Source organism: Eriocheir sinensis, chromosome 43 (genome assembly GCF_024679095.1).
Source record: "Eriocheir sinensis breed Jianghai 21 chromosome 43, ASM2467909v1, whole genome shotgun sequence".
In the NCBI taxonomy this organism is placed as follows: Eukaryota; Metazoa; Arthropoda; class Malacostraca; order Decapoda; family Varunidae; genus Eriocheir; species Eriocheir sinensis.
Genome location: NC_066551.1, coordinates 308,985 through 328,522, shown reverse-complemented (window position 1 = coordinate 328,522; position 19,538 = coordinate 308,985). Strand labels below are relative to the sequence as shown.

At 44.2% G+C, this 19,538-nt stretch overlaps 1 long non-coding RNA gene across 1 annotated transcript in view; it reads right to left on the bottom strand.

Annotated features, from left to right (window-relative positions):
* LOC127010290 (uncharacterized) overlaps positions 1-12,352 on the bottom strand; it is a 40,568-nt gene extending 28,216 nt beyond the window's left edge. Inside the window, exon 1 of the long non-coding RNA XR_007763031.1 lies at positions 8,320-12,352. This is a non-coding gene — a long non-coding RNA (uncharacterized LOC127010290). The remainder of the gene's footprint in view (positions 1-8,319) is intronic.
* Positions 12,353-19,538: the final 7,186 nt, after the last annotated feature.

Sequence of the window (19,538 nt, the reverse complement as noted above, 5' to 3'; positions counted from 1 at the left end):
TAAATTTCATTCGATTGGTTCCGTTATTAGAGACATGATGGAGCTTTTACGCGTAACGAGAGAGAGAGAGAGAGAGAGAGAGAGAGAGAGAGAGAGAGAGAGAGAGAGAGAGAGAGAGGTATATAAATAGATACAATACGAAATAAATAGATAGAGGGAAATACAGATATAGATAGATAGAGAAAAAGAGAGAAGAGAAAGAAGAGGAAAGAAGATTGAAGGGAAATACCTACAAATGAAACAAAGACAGACACAGACAGACAGACAGACAGACACACGGTTCATTATATTAACATCCTCTGGCATTCACAATTGCACAAAGGAGGTAAAAATAGTCTGAAGGGAACACACGCCACTTCGAAAGACCGCAAACCCTGATATTTAAGAGGAGGAGGAAGAGAAGGAGGAGGAGAAAGAGTAGAACACATCCCATGACGAGAATAGTAGCAGACAAAGGGGATGAGACACACACACACACACACACACACACACACACACACACACACACACAGATAGAGAAAAGATGTATGATAAAGGATAAATGATGATAATAGGAGATAAAAAAAGATAAGAATTAAATATAGTAAATAAATAATATTGATAAAAGTAGAAATGAAAAATAAAAAAAAATAAAAAAGCGAAAGAAGAGAGAAGCAGAGATGCAAAACAGAACCAAAGAAGAGGAGGAGGAAGAGGAGGAGGAGGAAGAGCAACATGTGAAAAGGGGAGTTAGAGAAATTGAAAGCGAAGGGAAGGGAAGGAAAAAATAAAAAATAAAAGAAATAAGAAAGGATCAGAATGGAAAATAACGACATCAGAATAAAAAAAAAGGACGAGATAAGAATAAAATAAGAAGAAAAACATGGCAAGGAAGAGATCAGAAAGGAAAAAATGATTAGCATAGACGCAAAGAGACATGAAAGAGGAGGAAGAGGAAGAAGAGGAGGAGTAGGATGAAAGAGGAAGAGAAGCAGATAAATTCCGTGTGAAGTTAAACACTAACAAACGGACAAAGAGAAAGAAAAATAGAAACAAATGTGATTAGGATGGAAACGTGAGAAGGGCGAAAAGCGAAGAGGAGGAGGAGGAGGAGGAGGAGGATAGAAGGGGAAGGGAAATGCAATGTGAACTCAAATGGAAGACTAGGAAGGGAAGGGTGAAGGGAAGAGAGAGAGAGAGAGAGAGAGAGAGAGAGAGAGAGAGAGAGAGAGAGAGAGAGAGAGAGAGAGAGAGAGAGAACAAAGGAGATAAAGGAGGGAGATATCAAACAGAAGTGAGAACACGACTGGGAAATGAAGGAACGAAGGAGAGGAAGAGGGAAGGAGGAGGAGGAGGAGGAGGAGGAAGAGCCTTATATTACCTTGACCAAGTTTGCGTTGTTTTTTCAGTGTTGTTTGACTCGTGTTTTCCTCCTCCATCACCTCCTCCTCCTCCTCCTCCTCCATTCCTGTACATTCTTCCTTACATCATCTTTAATAGAATTTCAGAGAAACACGTAATTATATTTCTCTCCTCCTTCTCCTCTTCTTCCTCAACCTCCTCCTCCTCCTCATCATCTTCATCTTCAACCTCATCCTTTTCCTCTTCAACCTCATTCTCCTCCTCCTCCTCCTCCTCGTCTTCTTCCCATTCCTGACACTTCATTTCCTGGATATTTCTGCATACGCTTCCTTCCCCTTCCTTTAATTCCGAGAAAAAGCTCCCCCTGTCACAAAAGTCTCTCTCTCTCTCTCTCTCTCTCGAAATTGCAGCTCTTCTTCATTTTCTTCGTTTTCTCCTTTTTCCTTTCTCTTCTTTTCCATATTCTTCGTGGCTACTATATCTTCTCTCTCTCTCTCCCCGGAAAGCAGGTCACCGTCCCTCCCTCTCTTCCCGAAACTTATTTTCTTTCTTAAACAGACGCGAAAGTTTCCGTCTCAAAAGTAGATGATTAAAACTCCGGAATGGCGAGAGAGAGAGAGAGAGAGAGAGAGAGAGAGAGAGAGAGAGAGAGAGAGAGAGAGAGAGAGAGAGAGAGAGAGAGAGAGAGAGAGAGAGAGAGAGAGAGAGAGGACGAAAGTAGTAGTAGCTGTAGATAAATAGCAGAAGTAATGTAATGATAATAATAATAATAATAATAATAATAATAATAATAATAATAATAATAATAATAATAATAATTCCGACGCCAAGAAAACGTCTCGAGATTTCATTAGTTTCAAATTGTTGGTAAAATATTTGACTAAGGGGGGAGAGAGAGAGAGAGAGAGAGAGAGAGAGAGAGAGAGAGAGAGAGAGAGAGAGAAAGGCTGTAGAGAACAAGAACTGGAACAAGAAGACAAAAAGCAGCAAGAACAACGAAGAAGAATAAGGTAAAGAAGAAAAGAAAGTAAAAATAAGAAGAAAAACAAGAAGAGGAAGAAAAAGATATAAAATAAAAATAAAAAGAAATAAAAAATAAAAAAATAAAAATGAAAAATAAATAAAAAACAAAAACTACCCCAAAATTAACTGGAACAAGCCGCCGCTAACGAGGAACAGGAGACGGAAACGACACTTAAATTCCATCAGAATCTAAAGGGCGATAAATTACTAACCAGGAGAGGAAGATTTAGGAGGAAGAGGTAGGAGGAGGGAAGAGGTGGGAGAGGTTACGTGGGTATGGAGGAAGAGGGGGATGTTTGAGAGGAGGAAGAAGGGAAGAGATGGAAGAGGAAAGAGGGGGAGGAAAGTGGGGAAATTAAGAATGAGGGAGAGGAAACAAGGAGAGGGAGAGGGAAGAGAGGGAGTGAGGGAGAGAAAAACGAGATGAAGGAGAGAGAAGCTAATGAAAGAGGAGGTTCAGGGAGGGAAAAAAATATACAAGGGAGGAAAGATTAATGAGACTCACTAAATTACACCCTTTCTCTTCTTCTCCCTCTCCCTTTCCTTCCTTCCTATCTCCCTTCCTTCATTCCCTCCTTCTCATCTCCTTTCTTTCTTTTCTTTTCGTTTCTACTTTTGCTCGTGACATTTCTAACCCCCCCCCCCCTCTCTCTCTCTCTCTCTCTCTCTCTCTCTCTCTTCCTATATATCCTTTTAACAATTACCAAAACGAAAATAGGATAGAAACGTAGCATTGTCGCCTCTCGTCCTCCTCCTCCTCCTCCTCCTCCTCCTATACATCTCCATACGTCCTCCGGTGCATTCAAATTCCACTATAAATTAAGGTAGTAATCATAATTTATCGTAGTCTCCCTCCATGGCAGTAATGCATAAATCGTCCCCCACACTCCGTTTTCTTTTGTCTTCCTAAGCTTTTCAGAATCGAGGATGGACGTAGCAATATTTTATTTCCTTTTTTTTTTTCTTCCTTACGAGTCTGTGCATCATTATCTCGCTTCTCTCTCTCTCTCCCTTCCTTTTAGTATTCTCCCTTTTATCTCCCTTCCCTCTTATTTTCTGTCCCTCTCTCCCCTTCCTTCTCATCATCTCCCCTTTCCCCTCTCCCTTTCCTCTCATTTTCCCTCCTCTCTCCGTTTCCTCTCAGCATCTCCCCTCTCTCCCCTCTCATTATCTCCCCTCTCTCTCTCCCTCCCCTCTCATCTTTATCCATTCCCAGCCTCTTATTTTCCCTCTCCAGTTTCAGTTGTGCCTAAAATTTGTATCACTATAAACAAGCCAGCCAGCACACTGGGGGAGAACATATACCCAACCCCCTAAGATAAATTATTCATGAAGAGAGACTTTTGCAACATAAGGATTAGGCATTTACGTTTCAATTTTCATTTCCGAGGAGAAAGGCGGAGGAAGTAAGGGTGCGAGGAGACTAATTTGACTGGAGTTGATGGTAATGAGGGTTTATGAGGTTGATATCAAGATGGTTCTGATGGTAAGGGAGCAGGGAAGATGTAGTAAGGGCTTAAAGTCAAATTTAGGTTTAACAAAGCCAAAATTGGTTACTTTCAGAATATTGGGTGAGTTTACAATGTACCTTTGAAATCGCTTTAATATACACACCCACCTACTTTATAATGACAAATTCTTGCAAAGGTAGTAATGGCTCTTAGTTACATCACATGCAATAAATACGTAATCCAAAATAAGTTTACTTTTAGAACGAGGGATGAGAACATTATGTCCTTTTGAAAACTGTAAAATGTGTGCCCACCTTTTTACAGAGGAGGAACAGGAAAAATAGATGGGAATGTGGTAGAAAATAAATGATTTATTAATGACACAAGCAAAATTAGTTTACCGCAATAGTGAAAACGCTTCGAAATATAACCCACCTACACCATAAAGACAAATTCCAACAAAGGAGGGACAAGAGAGCGAGATAAAGCTAGTAACGAGTTAGGGAATGGAGGAGGCGGAGGCAGCGGGTAGCGTTGGTGGTGGGCGCGACACACATCCATCCATTAACAGGCCAGCTCGACATTATCCCTCCCGCTCGACGGCTATATAACCTAACTTGTTTTTAATTAAGGTTCCGCTGTCAGCCCGGGGAGTGGGGGGGGGGGGGGGGGGCTGGGCTGAAAAAGAGGATGGGAAGGGAAAGAGGGAGGAATGGGAGGGAGAGGAGAGAGGAGGCAGATAGGGAGGGGAGGAGAGAGCAGGAAGGCGGGGGGAGGAGAGAAGGAAGGCAGGGGGAGGAAAGGGAGAAAAGGAGGGAAGAAAAGGAGGATAGGGAGGGAAGGAAGGGTGATGGGAGAGAAGGCAAGTAGGAGGGAGAGGAGAGGGAAAGGAGGAAAGGATAAAGGGATAGGAAGGAAGGGAAGGTAGATAGGAGAGAGAGGAGAAGGAAGAAGGGAGGTACGGAGGGGATGAGGAGGGAAGCTGAGAAGGAAAGTGAGAGAATGGGAGGGGAAAGTGAAGGAGTTATATAATGGAGAGGGAAAGCGGGAGGAATAAAAGGAGGGAGGAACAGGGAGAGAAGGGAGGCTGTTCAAAGGAAGAGGAGGGAGAGTAGGAGTGAAGGAGTTAGTGAGGGCCAGCAGGAGGGAGAGAGGGAGGAAAGAAATAAAGAAGCCGGCGAGATATTGGGGACAGTGGGATGCGACGCTGCTGGTAAGGGGTGTGAAACGAGCGGCGAGAAGAGAAATGAACCGAGCTATTAACAGAGAACAGACCAGCCACCATTTTTCACGACGCACTAATACGAAGACAAAACTGCACCCACAGACACAATATATACAACCCAGCGCATTATAAACCATTGATATACTAGCATGTGGTGTGGTAAGAGCGGCGAGAAGATAAATGAACCTAGTTATTAATTAAAAGAGAACAGACCCGCCAGCATTTTTCTCGACGCAGTAATACGAAGACAAAACTGCACCCACAGACACAATATATACAACCCAGCGCATTATAAACCATTGATATACTAGCATGTGGTGTGGTAAGAGCGGCGAGAAGATAAATGAACCTAGCTATTAATTAAAAGAGAACAGACCAGCCAGCATTTTTCTCGACGCACTAATACGAAGACAAAACTGCACCCACAGACACAATGTATTCAACCCAGCGCATTATAAACCATTGATATACTGGCATGTGGTGTGAGACGAGCGGCGAGAAGAGAAATGAACCAAGCTATTAAAACGAGAACAGACCAGCCACCATTTTTCACGACGCACTAATACGAAGACAAAACTGCACCCACAGACACAATGTATTCAACCCAGCGCATTATAAACCATTGATATACTAGCATGTGGTGTGGAAAGAGCGGGGGAAGAGAAATAAACCGAGCTATTAAATATAAAACCGACCAGCCAGCATTTTCACGACGCACTAATACGAAGATAAAACTGGACCCGCAGAGACGTATTATATAACCCAGCGCATTGTAACCTTAGTAGTGTTAGATATAGCGGAGGAAATAAATGACGGTCAACCAGCACATAGCCTACTAAGACGAAGCTAAACCCACAGACACAATATATAACCCAGCGCATTTTAACCTTAATAGAATTTAAGATATAGCGGAGGAAATGAGTGTCGGCCAACCAGCACATAGCCTACTAAGACGAAACTAAACCACAGACACAATATATAACCCAGCGCATTTTTAACTTCATATATTATTATTAGATTTATATAACCGAGGTATTAAGAGTCAACCAACATTCTTCTCTACGCTGACAGCGAAGAAGGAAAAGACTAAAACGAAGAGAAAACAACCCACAAACACAATATATAACAGCGTATTCTAACCTCCAATTTATTATGTAGCGAAAAATTTATTATCGCGAAAAAATCATCTTAGCACAACCTTGGAAAGTCTTATACGCAGGCTTTCCTTTATAGCGCGCGTGTGTGTGTGTGTGTGTGTGTTAAGGGCAGCACAGACTTCCATTAAAAAGTTGCCCATTAAATCAGTCCTTCCAGCTCTCGTAATTTCCCCTCCACCCTCCCCTGCTCCTCCCTCCGCCTCCTCTTCCTCCTCCTCCTCGTCCTTCACCCACTCCCCCAAAATGATGAATTAATAAGATTACTTCCCAGACCCGAGTATCCTTTGCTGCTCCTGTAGGACCTCTCTCTCTCTCTCTCTCTCTCTCTCTCTCTCTCTCTCCTGTTTAGCCTACTATTGAGAATCTTCAAATATATATCAGTAAGAAATAAAGAAACATAATAACCACTAACTTCTAACTTACATACTTCCGCTTGATTAAATAACCAACGCCTTACTGTAATCTGCTAAGTCAATTACAACACACTTCCATTTCAACCGTAAAAACAAGGTGATTATAACCTGCAAGCGAAAGATTAAAAAGGTACGTACGTGGTTGCATCAAGGTAACCTAACTACATAACCCTTGAAACGCAAATATAGATAAAACAAAAAAATATCTTAAGTGGTGGCAATGAACATCTGCCGGCTCATGCAACGTGGGGGAGGAGGGGGGAGGAGGGGAGGCGAGAGACGCGCGGGTTATGGTGGGGGTGGAGGAGGGAGAGCGGGAGAGGCTAGAAGCGGGAGGGTTGAGGTGGAGGGTGAAGAAGGGGGGAGGAGGGAGAGGGGGAGAGGCTAGAGACGCGAGGGTTATGGTGGGGGTGGAGGAGTGGGGAGGAGGGAGAGCGGGAGAGGCTAGAGGCGCGAGGGTTGTGGTGGAGGGTGGAGAAGGGGGGAGGAGGGAGAGGGGGTCAGGCTAGAGACGCGAGGATTACAAGTTGGAGATGGGGTTGGGGTAAGGAGGAGGAGAAGCGAGGGGTAGGAGAGGTAGGGAGAGGGAGGAAGGAATGGGAAGGAAAGGGGAGGAGAGGGGGACCAGGGGAGGGCAGGGCCGGCTCTTTAGATGGGGGACGGGAGGAGGAGGACAGAGCAATGGGGGGATACCAACCATCACCACTAGCCGACATTTTCCTTCTAATAATCATATAATACGACTCCATAAACTTAAGTACCCAAATAACACCCTAGAAACAGAATGTGAACCCTATCGTGCCACTGAAGCCAACGCAACAAGCACAGAAGTTACAACCCACAAGGATACCACCTCGAGATTGGCAACACTGATTCCCGGCGTCATCTGGCAACACTGATTCCCGGCGTCGCCTCGGCCACCCGCTTCCACCCACCTTGCCTTCAACATCACTCAGCAACGAATTATTATTATAAATTAGTAATACACCTAAAAAATGATGCCCCTGTAACCTGGAAAAGAATATAAGTATTGAGTATGACCAAGGTAACCACGTGGCTTGCTTCACTGTGCCTTCAACATCACTCAAGCACGAATATAATTACAAAGATTAACAGTACACCTGAAAATGACACCTTTTACCTGGAAAAGATCATAAGAGTAGAGAGATAACACGTTAAAATGATGCCTCTGTTACTTGGAAATGAACATATGTATTGAGTATGGCCAAGGTGACCACGTGGCTTGCTTCACCGGGCAGCGTGCTCATCACCTACCCTGCCTATCTGCCTGCCCGCCCTCTACTCATCCCTACAACAGCACTCCAAGGCGATAAAATTATAAAAAAACACATACATAAATGAAAATAAATTACTGGACACCTGAAAGAGAACATTAACATCGAGTAACATTTATCTTGTGCTTCGCGGCGACTCGACTGGCAAGCGCCTCACACCAACCACCCTGCACCAAAGATTCTACCCCTCACCCCGCTCCCCGTATACAACTGGGCCCCGTATGTTGACCTGCTGAATGCATAACCTGAAAGAAAATGCATGAAAGTTAATCATAGGTGGAATTAACAGGGTGGAGACAGCGGTGGGTAGGCGACGCCGACCCACGCTGCGCAGAACTACCCGGCCACCCTGCGTCGTCCTCTCGCCGGCTTCCTCCGTTTTCCTAACCTCAAAGTCACATTTACCAGCCTCACCTACTACTCCAAGGGCCTCAGGGTCAAGGGGCGCCTGAAGTCCTCGTGTAGGTTCTGTAGATCCTCCAGCACCGTCAGGGATAGATGGAAGCACTATTAAAAAGAGACAACGTGACGCGTTCCGCCCCCAGCGGACCCTCCCTGGCTAGTGACCAGAGAGTGAGCGGTGAGCGGCGGTGACCGATAAGTGAGTCGGAGGCAAGGGGTCGAGCTGATTCGAATCTCGCCCTCTTCATCCCTTTTCATGCTCCTAAGTTGATGATTGCATGGTGAAATACGAAGATCTTGGTGTGTTTTATGGTGTTATCAGTTATTTAGCCTCGTATATAGCCAGGGTGCAAATTATTATCTTATTATCCATATTCTTCTGATGCCGTGGGGTGTCGGATGCACTGTTTCGAGTCGATTCGATTCTAATCCTCTCCATCCCTTTCAAAGCTATAAGGATAATGATTACAAGTTGAAATACGAAGATTTTGATTAACTGGACACTATTATCAGTTATTTTACCTCGCATGAAGCTTAGGGGCAAAGTTTGAAGTACATAAATCCTCATCTCGACAAGCTGGGATGGCTGCCTACGTGACCAAAGCCATGTACACCTTCCTCCATGCTTTCCCCCCTAGCCTCCTCTCCCTTGACCCTCCCCCATCCCCTCCCTCGCACGCTTTTCCCTCCATACCTTCCCCCCAGGCCTGTACCTCCCCACAACCCTCCCCAACCTCTCGAATCACACCTCTCCCATACCTTCCTCTATCTTGTATCCCCTTCAAACCTCACCATATACCTTCCCTGATCTTGCACCTTACCTCTTAACCATTTCCCATACCTTCCCCTTCCCTTACACCCCCTCCATACCTTACCCTTCCCATACACCCCCACTCCTTCCCCCCTCGCTTACACCCCCCACCCCCCCACAAGCCTTGCTACCCTCTCTGAAATGTTCTGGTAATCCATTTCGCGAGTATTCATAAATTTGCACTACATAGCCTACTCGAGTGATGCGCATCATAGTATTTCTACGTCTGATAGGAAAACAAAGCAAGATATAAGTCTACTGAAGAGAGGCGACAGTAAATGGAGTATGTAATCAACTTAGCGAAAATAAAGCAGCGTGAATAACCAGATTTGAGGAAGCAGGAATCTCTCTCTCAACACTTGTGCCTCCATATTCTCCTCTCCTTACCTCGCTTTCCACCTCTTCCTCCTCCTCCTCTTCTTCACCTCATATCCGTCGCTCTCTCCCTCTCTCTTTGCCACAGTGGAATATGAGAAAAGTAAGAAAATACCTGAAAAGATAGAGGATGTGTCAAGACTCTTAGGAAAGTCATGAAAGGAGCGAGTGGGTGAGGAAGCGGAAGGAAAGGGAGGAAGATTATGTCGGGGAAACGGCGATGGGCGAGGAAATTTGATGTGCTTATGAAACTTGAGATTGGTGGTAAAACTGGATTTTATTTCGTGTATTATCGATTATTGTGTGTTTCATTCTGCTTGTCTTCCTCTTCTACCTTCCTTCCATCTTTCTACCTATCTTCATCCTTTTGCTACCTATCTACGTCATTTTCTCTCCTTTCCTCCCTCCCTCCCTTCTGCCTCCTCCTCCTCCACGTCCTTTCTTATCTCTAAAAGCTCAGTTTGCGGAAGAAAAAAAATAATTGGAAAGATACTTGATGCCTCGCTCTCTCTCATATCCTCTCCCTTATTCTCCTCCTCCTCTCTCCCTGCCTTCCCTCTCTCCTCCTCCTCCTCCTCCTCCCCCCTCCATTATCAGTGAATACCGCCATTGGATGAGATGCATATTCAAGACTACCTTGCTGTTCGCCTCTCCATTTTCCATGCATGTGTAAATAATAATGGTGATTCTCCCGTATTGAAGGCGTTGGTGGGAGGAGGAAGGGAGCGAATAGGAGAGAGTGGGTGGGATGGAAAGAGAAAAGGTTGGTGGGAGAAAGGGAGCGAGTGGGAGAGTGCGTGGGATGGATGGAGAGAAGGTTGGTGGGAGGGAGGGAATATGGTGAAAAATAAGAGAGAGAGAAAGAATGAAAAGTAGAAGGTGGGAAAATAGGAATAATTATTGTAAGAGTGTGTGGGTGTGCGTGGGTGAGAAAGAGAGGATGGAAAACAGAAGAGGAGAAAGAAAAACATGTAATATATAGTAGTAGTAGTAGTAGTAGTAGTAATAATAATAAGAGAATAGGAGACGAGGGTGATATCATATAGAAGAAAAAAATCAAGAAAACTGAACAAGCTAAAACATGATTCCTCCTCCTCCTCTTCCTACTCGTCCTCATCTCTCTCTCTCTCTCTCTCTCTCTCTCTCTCCACCCATTTCCTGCCATCTCAAGTCGCACTGCCAACCGGAATCAACACAATTCGTATTCGCTTAACCGGATTGGCTATCAAACGGACTCACTACAACCGAATCTGATCCGGATCCGCCCAAAAGTTACCTGCGCTGTGCCTCTCTCTCTCTCTCTCTCTCTCTCTCTCTCTCAGGATTTACCTCTGTATGCAATGATCCGGTTATACGCAAACTCACTGGTTCACTCGTATACGGCAGCCGGATGCAAGATACGCGATTAACCGGATGTAACAATGCGTGTCCACTCAGTTAACCGAACTTTAAAAGGACGTCCACATTCGGTTATCCGGACTTAATACAGACATCCACACTCAGTTATCCGGACTAATACAGACATCCACACTCAGTTATCCGGACTAATTTAGATGTTCACATTCAGTTATTCGGACTTCCAACAGACATCCACACTCAGTTATCCGGACTAATTCAGACGTTCACACTCAGTTATCCGGACTAATACAGACATCCACACTCAGTTATCCGGACTTAATACAGACATCCACACTCAGTTATCCGGACTAATTCAGACGTTCACATTCAGTTATCCGGACTTAATAAAGACCTCCACACTCAGTTATCCGGACTTAATACAGACATCCACACTCAGTTATCCGGACTTAATAAAGACATCCACACTCAGTTATCCGGACTAATACGGACATCCACACTCAGTTATCCGGACTTAATACAGACACCCACACTCAGTTATCCGGACTAATACAGACATCCACACTCAGTTATCCGGACTTCCAACAGACATCCACACTCAGTTATCCGAACTTAATACAGACACCCACACACAGTTATCCGGATCAATACAGACACCCACACTCAGTTATCCGAACTTCCAACAGACATCCACATTCAGTTATCCGGACTAATACAGGCGTTCACATTCAGTTATCCGGACACGAAGATTTACTGACACACACACACACTCAAAACTGACCTCCGTCGACACCTCACCCCCCCCCCACACACACATCACTACCTCCCCCTCCCTCACCCCCCCCCCCTTCACTCCCTTCACCCCGAACACCCCATAATGAAGGGCGCCTTAGCCGGGTCCCATCATCCGGGGCGCCCATTATCCGGCCTCAACCGGCTGCCACACGAGGTTTATGGGGCCGTTGGGTCTCCGCGCGGGGCCATTTGCCTTGTCATGGCCCCCAGACAGGCTCCCCGCGTGCCTGTACCGTGGAGTGCCTGGCGTCTTCCTCGAGTGCCTGATGTGTGCCTGCTGGGTGCCTGGGGGTGATGAAGGGGTTGTTAGTGAGTACCTGATTGCATATAGAGTGCCTGAGTAGCTAAACAGTGCCTGAGTCCAATGAGAAGTTTAATTTCAATAGCAATATTAAGAATGGCTAGAGAGTTCCAGAGTGCCTTAATACAGTGACTGAGTCCGTAAAGAGTGCCAAGAGTGACTGAGTGGGTAGAAGGTGCCTAAATGCCTGAAGAATGTCTAAAACGTGCCTACTGAGAGGTTTAGCAATATCGTCCTTATCTCAGAGTCTAGAGAGCCTGACTGCCTAAGAGAGTGCCCGAGTGACCATCTGGTGCCAAGAGAGTGCCTGGAATTTGACTACTAGGAGGTTAAACGTCCTTAGCAGTATTCTGAAGCCTAGTTAATTAAAATTCTCTTAGTAACGACCTCAGAGAAATAGGCTTGTTGGAAATTTACATGGTCCTTTTGCTCATAATGGTTGAGTAGCCCTGGTCTATAGGGTCTCTCTCTCTCTCTCTCTCTCTCTCGTTCCCTCGCCCCTATCGGTTTTTTATGGTTTCCTCCCTCCCCTCTAACTCCTCCCCTCCACTTTCCTCTCCCCTCCCTCTTTCCCTCCCGCCCTTCTCCTTCCCTCCTTCCTTTTTCCCTTCCCATTCTTACTCCCTTTCCTCCCTCCTTCTTTATCTCCCTCTTTCCCTTCCCATTCTTTTTCCTCAACCATCCCTGCTCCATACCCTCATCCCTCCCCTTCCTTTCCCTCTCTCTCTTCCCTCTCCTCCTCCTCCTCCTCTTCCTCTTTGGGTTATGACGTCAGCGTGTCCCTCGGGCGGTATCTACTAACTTTTTGCCCCTCAGGAATGGGAAAATACGTCGTCCACGTTCACCCATTTTCCCCTCTCTCTCTCTCTCTCTCTCTCTCTCTCTCTCTCTCTCTCTCTCTCCCATTGTTTTTCTCCTTTTTTCGAAGCTAATAACTTTTTTCTTTTCCTATTTTTTGTTACTTTTTTTTGGTGTCATCGATTTCGGATTGTTTCTATTTTAGTTTTTGTTGATGTTTTTGTTGTTGTTGTTTGTTGTTTGCTGTGTTGTTGTTATCTCTCCCGTTGTTCCTGTCTGTCCTTTTTTATTCTTTTTTCTTTGTATTTCTCTTTCTTCTTCCTTGTTGTTCCGTCTTGTTCTTTATAATTCGTTTTGCTTTCTAGTTCTTGCTTATCCCTTGTTTCTGATTCTCCGCTCTTTCTTTTTTTTCTCTATCTCTCTTTTTTTTCTCACTGTCATTCTTCTTCATTCTCTTCCTTTCCTTCTCTCTCCTTTCATTTCTTGCCGACTTGTCACACACACACACACACACACACACACACACACACACACACACACACCGCCAGAATACACACACAGAGAGGGATAAAAGAGAGAGAGAGAGAGAGAAAGAGAGAGAGAGAGAGAGAGAGAGAGAGAGAGAGAGAGAGAGAGTAATCTCGTTGACTCTGACCCACTGGATGCTGTCTGAGAGAGAGAGAGAGAGAGAGAGAGAGAGAGAGAGAGAGAGAGAGAGAGAGAGAGAGAGAGAGCAGATATGACACGGAGAAATGAATGAAGAGGGGAGAGAGGAAAGAAAGACAGAAAAAAAGGAAAGGGAGGAGGAGGAGGAGAAAGGATTAGAAGGAGGGATGGAGATAAAGGGGGAGGGGGAGGGAGGCAACGGAGTGGAGGGAAAGGCGAATAAATGGGGTAAATGAAGGAGAGAAAGATAGAGAGGGAAGGAAAGCATGGAGGAGAGTGGAAATGGGATGCAGGAGATGAGGAAGAGAAGGAGGAGGAGGAGGAGGAGGAGATAAGGAAAGAAATGCGCTTATTCATCTTGTTTCCTCACTCCTTTTGCCTTTTTTTCCTTTCCTTTTCCTCCTTAAGTATTTTTTTCTCCTTTCCTTCCTTCCCATTCATCCATTTTCCATCCTCCCTTGTTGCCTTTTCCTCTTTTCTTTCCTTTTCATTCTTTATCTCTTTTCCTTCCTTTCCTTTCTTACGTATTTTTTTCTCCTTTTTTTCCCTCCATTTCATCGATTTTGCTTTCCATTTTCCATTATCCCTTTTTATCTTTTCCTCTTTTCCTTCCTTTTCATTTTTTTATCTCCTTTCCTTCCCTCCCATTCATCAGGTTTTTCTCTCTTCCTTTCTCCGCGTTTCCTTTTCTTCTTCTCTTTTCCTTCCCATTCATTCATAACTATTGACGTTAAAAATAAACGGAAAAGAAATTACAAAAGAAGGATAAAAATAACGAGCGTAAAAATATTCCCCTAAAAAACAAGAAAAAATGTATATACTGATTCTATTTACGAGTTATTTTTCTTTTTCTTTTTTCATTTTTATTTTTGCAACGATATTTCTGTTTCGTTTTCCTTTTTTTTTTATAATTCAGCTTTACCTCGTTTGTCTGTTTTCTTGTTATCCATACCAGTCTCTCTCTCTCTCTCTCTCTCTCTCTCTCTCTCTCTCTCTCTCTCTCTCTCTCTCTCTCTCTCTCTCAATGGATGCTTCGTTAGGCCGTTTTGTGTGTGTGTGTGTGTGTGTGTGTGTGTGTGTGTGTGTGTGTGTGTGTGTGTGTGTTAATTTTTTTTGCGATTTCTGTTGACAATCCAAAAGGTTATTTAAAGAAAGAAAGAAGGAAAGAAAGAAAATAAATAAATAAATAGAACGAAACACAGAAAATGAAAGGAAAAAAGATAGACAAAAAAATGAAAGAAAGAAAAAAAAGAAAGAAGAAAGAAAATGCGAAATCTAAACCCCCTGGGCCATTTTGCCGTGATGGAAGGGGTCACTATTTTAGTCTGGATGGGGTGTTGAAATATCTTGATGCATTGAGAGAGAGAGAGAGAGAGAGAGAGAGAGAGAGAGAGAGAGAGAGAGAGAGAGAGAGAGAGAGAGAGAGAGAGAGAGAGAGAGAGAGAGAGAGAGAGAGAGAGATGGGGAGGGAACCGACACACAGACAGACAGACAGACGGACAGACAAAATCTAATACAAGAAAGCCATTTCCTTTTACATTGCAAAGTCCAAAGTTAATTTACCAAAAAAAGAATGAAAGAAGAAGACGAGAAGAAGAAGAAGTAACACAAGGAAGAGGTGGAGGAGGAGGAGGAGAAGAACGAGAAGAACGAAGAGGAATAAAAGGTGAAGGAGAGAAACAATAAAGAGAGGAAACGACAGAAAATGAAGAGGAGGAGGAGGAGGAGAATAAGATAGAAGAGAAAGCAATGAAGACAAATAAAAAGGAGGAGGAAAATGACGAAGAAGCAGAGACAGAATACAAAAGAGAGAAAAGAAGGAAAAGGAGGGGAGAGAGAGAGAGAGAGAGAGAGAGAGAGAGAGAGAGAGAGAGAGAGAGAGAGAGAGAGAGAGAGAGAGAGAGAGAGAGAGAGAGAGAGAGAGAGAGATAGAGAGAAATAACAGAGAGAACGAAAAGAGAATAGAAGAAGAATAAATGATGGGGAAGGAGATGAACGAGTGGAGATGGAAGATTTGGCAGCCGTCTAGTGACATAAAATTTGAAGTGCAGTGAAGAAGAAGCAAAGAGAGAGAGAGAGAGAGAGAGAGAGAGAGAGAGAGAGAGAGAGAGATGATTGGGTAATGGATCGAATGCCGAGTTGAATTATCATTATTTTAGGGATAATATTTCTTTTCTTCATCAGCGCGTATTGACACCTCCATTCTCTCTCTCTCTCTCTCTCTCTCTCTCTCTCTCTCTCTGCGCAAAATCAAATAAAGTCCAAAATCTGTTCCCTTTGTGTGTGTGTGTGTGTGTGTGTGTGTGTGTGTGTAACAACCCGATACTGCTAGGGACCAAATCTGTATTTTCCGATAGCAGGAGATGAGGATGCTTAATCTTGCTATTTAGAAGAGAAGTACGAAGGTCTTTCTCTCTCTCTCTCTCTCTCCTCTACTACGCCTGCTTCATCACTGAACTACTTTTTAACACGATTACTACCACTACTGCCATCACCACCACCAACACACACACACACACACACACAGGTAAGCCAGGCAGGTGTCCGCCACAACAATTACCTGCTCTGGGCAATGAATTAATCCGCCGCATACCTCGCCGCGCATTTGGTATTCATGTGTTTACCTGGATAGCTTTTTCTAACACCTGTGACTGGGGCTCGTAAATATCATGTATGCAACAAGTTACGTCTATATATGTATGTATGTATGTAGGGTGATAATAATGGTTCTGTTGCTGTTATTGTTACTGATGTTGTTGTTGGTGGTGGTGATGGTGGTGGTGTTTTCTCTATGGGTTATGTGGGGGTCGTAAATATCATGTGTCCAACAGGTTATATGTATGTGTGTAGTTTAGTAATGGTTGTTGTTGGTGGTGGTGGTCGTGGTGTTGGTGTTGGTGGTGGCAGTGATGGAAAATAATAAAATAATTCCTGCATATTTAAATTCCTGGATATTATTATTATTATTATTAACGTCAGAATTGTAAATGTGAACGGAAATAACATGTTCACCACCATCATCAACACCATCATCGTCGCCAACATCACCACCATCATTACCATCATCACGAGAGAGAGAGAGAGAGAGAGAGAGAGAGAGAGAGAGAGTGGGGGAAAAATCAAATATTCTCACCGCCGCGTCAAAACGTCACCAGCCGGAGCCTCCACTTCAAATATTTCCTCTGCGTCTCGTGGAGGAGGAGGAGGAGGAGGAAAGCAGACAGAGAGAGGGAGAAACGAAGAAGCAAAGAGAAAGAAGGGAAAAAGAATGAATAAGAAAGGAGAAAGAAAAGGTAGAAGCGAGAGAACGTGAAGAGATGAAAGAAAGGAAGAAGAAGAAATGTAAAAACAGAGGCGTGATAATTTTAAAGGAAAAGAAGATGAAGAAAAGAAGAGAGAGAGGAGAAGAGGGGAGATAGAGAGCAGAGATGAACAAGAAATAAGGGAAAACATGACAAAAGAGGAACGTGAGGAGATGAAGAGAAGAGAAAGAGAAAGAGAAAGAAGTAAAGGGAGGGTATGGGAGAGAAGTAAGGCGGGAGGGGGTGGGGGAGGAGTGAAGAGAATACTTGGCAAGAGAGGAACGTAGAGGGATGAAGAGAAGAGATAGGAAGAAGGCAGACAAAGAAATAGGAGGCAGGATTGGACAGGGGGTAAGGCGCCGGGAGGGGGGGTCACTAAGGCCTCTGAGAGCAAGGTAAATATACACGCCAGGCCTAAAGATGCGCCCCCGAGCCGAAACAAAAGAACAGCGATAAATTCCTTGTGGATAAACGCCCCGGGTGGATGTCAGAGGCGAAGGACTGTTAGTGGTGTTACTGTCAGGTCTATTGTTATTATTGTTGTTATTATTATTATCATTATTATTATTTTCGTTATTTTTTTGTTCCTTGTGTACTTATTTGCATTTAAATATAATCTCTACAATTACTACTGATCTTTTTTTTACTACTGAGCTTATAATTGTTAGTGTGTTTTTTTCTTTTTGCTCCTCATCTTCCTACCTCCTCCTCCTCCTCCTCCTCCTACTCATCCTCCTTATCCCTTTCTCAACTCTCCCTATCTCATCATTGGTCTTTCCGTCTTACCTCCTTCTCTTCCTCCTCCTCCTCCTCCTCCTCCTAGTCCTCCTCTTCATTTCCTCCTCCTTCTATATGTGTTTCTCAACTCTCCCTATCTCATCGTCTTACGTCCTCCCAAGCCTCCTCCTCCTCCTCCTCCTCCTCGCTCTTTGTGTGCTGAACGTTTAGTCTTTATTGACAACGAGAAGGAGAGTTATGGCGGAAAATCGCATTGTTGACAAGTCTGTGAACACATTGAGGGAGCGTGCCGGGACTCACCTCTCTCTCTCTCTCTCTCTCTCTCTCTCTCTCTCTCTCTCCGGTATTAGATATAAAAAGGAGAACGACAACGAAGGACAACATCTGGTGTGTGTTTGTGTGTGTGTGTGTGTGTGGCGAAAGTGGAGAAAATGGAAGAGAATGGGAATAAAAACGATAACAGGAGGAGGAGGAGGAGGAAGAAAGGAAGAAGGACGAAGGCAGATGAACAAACGAAGAAAAAGACGAAAGAAAACAAAAAAAAAAAGAAAGAGAAGAAAGTTGTGTGTTCGAGAGAGAGACGCAGACAGACACAGCTCATTACCCAACAAGAGGCACAACACACAGAGAAAGAGAGAGAAAGAGAGCGACAGAGAGAGAAAGACAGACAGAGGCGTAGGAGGAAAAGAAAAAGAAAAAGAAAAAAGAAAAGGAAAACACGGAAATCCATTAAGGGAAACAAGACACGGAGGAAACTGAAAGTAATAACAGACGGAAAAAGGAATAAAAATAAGCCATAAATAAAATAAAATAAATGGAAGAAGGAAAGAAAACTGTATTGAAACGAATTGCAGTAACATTGCATTGCAGTATCAAGCTTCCTCTCTCTCTCTCTCTCTCTCTCTCCCCTATTCGCCTTGTGGGATGCCAACTTTAATAATCTGATGGTCAAGGGGAGTGACGTCACGTGGGGTTGAGGACGAATGGAAACTAGTAGTAGTAGTAGTAGTAGTAGTAGTAGTAATGGGAGGAGGAGGAGGAGAAATAGGAGGTTGAGTAAGACAAGGTGGAGAAGGAGATGAAGAATGAGGAGGAGGAGACCTAGGAAGAGGCTGAGGAAGAGGAGGAAGATGAGGAGGTGAAGAATAGTAGTAGTAGTAGTAGTAATAAGTAATAATAAATATAAAATTAATAATAGTAATAGCTTAGATTTTTTTTTCATAAGGGAGTCACACCAAAAGTCAAATTAAAGAAAATAAAAAGAAAATAAGAGCAAACAAAAACAAAAACGAAAAGAAAAAAAAAGACTAAAAAAACATCATAACTTCTATATGTACCCAAGTTTTCCTTTCTTAGGGACACTGAAATAAATTAATATCGAAGTAAATTAATATCGGTCACTTATTTTTACCTTCGGCGAGCGCTGGAGAGAAAGAAAGAAGAATCAAAGACACATCGAAGCCGCGTCGTGCGTCGGGAGTCTGATATCCGGGTTGCTCTTCTTCGTTTCCCGGAACATTATTTTTTCATCGAGTGGCGTGTCTCCGGCGTCTGTGTGTGTGTGTGTGTGTGTGTGTGTGTGAAGATAGGTGGTGGGGTATGTATAGTAGGTGGCGAGAATGGGGGTGAGAAATGGAATGAATCAGGTGAAAGAAAATACTATTGATAAAACACATGAGGAGCGAAAACAGTACAAGTTAAGGGCGGGTGCGTGGAGTGTATGTAGGCGTCTCCTTTCACTGACTACTCACACTTTCATTCCGTTTGAGTGAGCCGGGCGGGGACAGGAAGAAAACACTATTGTGGCAACATATGTGAAAGGCAAACTCTGAGAGCGGCTCGTCAGACACGACCCAGTTCGTCTCTATCATGTCAAGTACCCCGTCCTTGTCCAGCCTCCCGCGCTGCCCGACCCCGTTGATGCGGTAGGAGCAGCGGTAGTCGTTGCTCACGGTGTAACACAGGCTCTTCATGGCGGGGGTGATTCCTCGCTGCACCTTGGTAAGGAGGTACATCGGCACGTCGTTACGCTCCTTGCTACCCGCCGTGAGACCTGATACAACCGCGGGCGCCACCACCAACGCCGCCG